Source organism: Belonocnema kinseyi, chromosome 2 (assembly GCF_010883055.1).
Source record: "Belonocnema kinseyi isolate 2016_QV_RU_SX_M_011 chromosome 2, B_treatae_v1, whole genome shotgun sequence".
Taxonomy (NCBI): Eukaryota; Metazoa; Arthropoda; class Insecta; order Hymenoptera; family Cynipidae; genus Belonocnema; species Belonocnema kinseyi.
The window spans coordinates 135,243,140-135,246,452 of record NC_046658.1 but is presented as its reverse complement, the minus strand read 5'-3'; positions in this window follow the sequence as shown (position 1 = coordinate 135,246,452).

Below are 3,313 nucleotides of genomic sequence, written 5' to 3'. Positions count from 1 at the left end.
TCAAGAGGCGCGCGATCTATTCAAATCATGAGAATTGTCAGCATCGAAATCTGGAAATATTAAAATCCCAATCTCCTGAATTTATTTCAAAGCAGTTAGCTGCTAGCAGATAGAATCGACGAAGTGCTCCGACCGGCAATCGTGCATCTTCGAGTTTTCAAATTCAGAAGAGGAGAAATGGGTTGCGCGCGCAACTCAGTCATTTACAGCGTCTCCTACTATATTCACACGGACATAGCCCTGTCATAGTATTGGACCGCATCTCGTTTCAGATCTGGGATCACTGGAAGGGATTTCTCCCAAATCTATTAGGTATCAACTTAGAAGAGAGATACTCTCTTCTAAGGATGCTTTCTGCGAGTTGCCTCGCAGCTTTCTACTGCAGTGATCCCAGATCTGAAACGAGACGTGGTCCAATACTATGACACGTTTGTGTCCGTGTGAATATGGTAGGAGACGATATAAATGCCTGGGTTGCGCTCGCAACCCATTTCTCCTCTTCTGAATTTGAAAACTCGAAGGTGCACGATTGCCTGTCGGCGTTTCTCCTGATTTGAATACTTCGCGCGCCTCTTAATGCGTGTATTTTGAGGTTATTATTAATTATACGATTATAATTATGTTATATTATAATAGTCTTATTTAAATCTTGATCCGCATTTAAAAGAAATTAAAGAAATTGGTGATTTTGGAATTCATCTCGTTTGGATGTAAACTCTATTATTTGATTGAAAAATTAATTATTTTGTTAAAAATGTAACTATCTTGTAAAAAAGTCCTCTTTTATATCAAAAATTCAACTACTTTGTTAAAATTTTTATTTCTTTTATTTGAAGGTTCATCTCTTTCGTTGAAAATACATTTTTGAAACTGACAATTAATGTATACCATTTTTGGTTAAAAAATCATGTATTTTGTTAACAATTCGTCTTTCTTTGTAGAAATTAAATTGCTTTATGGAAAATTTATACTTTTTGATTAAAAATTACACTTTTTGGTTGAATTATCAACTGTAAATATTTTTTGGTTGCAAAGTCGTTTTTTTGTAAATGCAACTATATTGTTAAAAATTAAAATCATAATTTTTGGGTGAACAATTCGATTATTCACTTAAAGTTGAACTACTTAGTAAAAAAATGAATTTTTTCTTATTAAGTATTCATAATTATAGTTGAAAGTTCAACTATTTGCATTTAAATTGGGTTAAAAATTCAGCTTTTTTGTAGATAATACTCTTTTTGACTTTAAAATTTGAAAATTTATTAAAATGAAATTGACCTCTTTTAGTAGAAATTTAATCTTTTTGGTTAAAAATGTATCATTTTTGGTCAAAAATGCAATTGTTTTGTGAAAATATGAACTGTACATCTTCTTGGATTTAAAAGTCAATTATCATATTTTCCGCTTAAGAAATTCAACTTTTTGTAGACAATTCGTGTTTTTGACTTTAAAATTAAATAATTTTGTTGATAATTCATGTATTTTGTTTGAAATTTGTCTTTTTTTGTAGATCATTAATTTTCTTGGTCGAAAATTCACCTTTTCCCTTGAAAATTTAACAATTTCGTTGAAAATTTGTTTTTTTTCCTTGTTCAATTCAATTTTTTATCGCAGCTTTTATCTGGAAATTGAACTATTCCATTTTTGGTTTAACTGTATCCTGTAAATCGTATCAGTTAAAAAACCAATTATTTGTTAGAAAATTAATTAATTTGTTGTCGATTATGACTTGAAATATTATTTCAGTATAAAAGATTTTTCTTTTTAAACCATTCAATTTTGAAATTTTTTAATTAAAAAAAGGAAATTTCGTTAATTATCAGCAATATTTGACCGTTCATTTAAACCAATCCATTACGAACAACTGTTAAAATCTATACAAATTTAAACAGAATGGTTCGAAATAGAAATCCTTGAATTATCAAATTTGAGACAAATAAATTTTAAGTGAGTATTTGAAAACATTTTAAAAATGAAAAACAGAGAATCCGGAAGATTTTAAGAACATTTACAGATTTTACAGTTTTTTTAATTTTAGGAAAAAATATAATTAAAAAAATATATCAATTTTCAACCAAAAAGTTTACTTTTTAACAAATTAAATTAATTTTCTATCAAATAATTGGCATTTTAACTAATACAATGTACAGGATAAAGTTTCAACCAAAAATTGAATAGTTCAATTTCCAGATCAAAACGATTAGTTTTTAATCAATCCTAGAATAGATACATTTTCAGATAAAAAAAATAATTTTTAATCGAAAAAGTAAATTTTCAATAAATTTGTTAAATTTTGAACCAATAAATTGAATTTTCGACCAAGAAAATTAATGATATCCAAGAAAAAACAAATTTCAAACAAAATACATGAATTTTCAACGAAATTATTTATTTTAAAGTCAATAAAACGAATTATCTACAAAAAGTTGATTTTTTCCAGCGAAAAATATGAGTTTTCCATCAAAGAGTTAAACTTTCAACCAAATAGTTAAATTTTTAACCATAATTATAAAACCTTGTTGAAAATAACAGTATTTTTTTTACAAAGTACATTTTCAACCAAAAAGAGTAAATTTGTACAAAACAAGGTCAATCCAACAAAATATAAGAATTTTCAACAAAATTATTTAATTTTAAAGTCAAAAAGAGCATCATCTACAAAAAAGCTGGATTTTTAACCCAAAAATATGATTTTTCAACCAAAATTTTAATTGTCGACCAAATAGTTTAACTTTCTATCAAATTGTTGACTTTTAACGCCCAAAGATCCAATTTTAACAAAAAAGTAAAATTTTTAACAAAAAATTTAATTTGAAGGCAAATAGTTGAATTTTCAACAATAATTATGAATCCTCAATAAGAAAAAATTAATTTTTTTACTAAGTACTTCAACTGTAAGTGAAAGTTAAACTACTTGGTCGCCAATTAACATTTTGGTTGAAAAATCATATTTTTGGGTTAAAAATTCAGCTTTTTTGTAAATGATACTCTTTTTGACTATAAAATTAAATAATTTTGTTAAAAGTTCACATATTTTGTTGGAAATTGACCTTGTTTGGTAGAAATTTAATCTTTTTGGTTGAAAATGTATCATTTTTTGGTCAAAAATGGCATTGTTTAGTTGAAATATGAACTCTTGGGCTTAAAAGTCGCTTATTTCACTAAAAGTTGAATTACTTTGCAAAAAAATACTGTTTTTTCAACAAGGTTTTATAATTGTGGGTCCGGATGCAATAAGGGCACATACAATTTTTTCGTGCGAAAACGAAGTCCCCTGGAGGCTTTAGAAAAAATTTTCGAATTTTAATTTTCA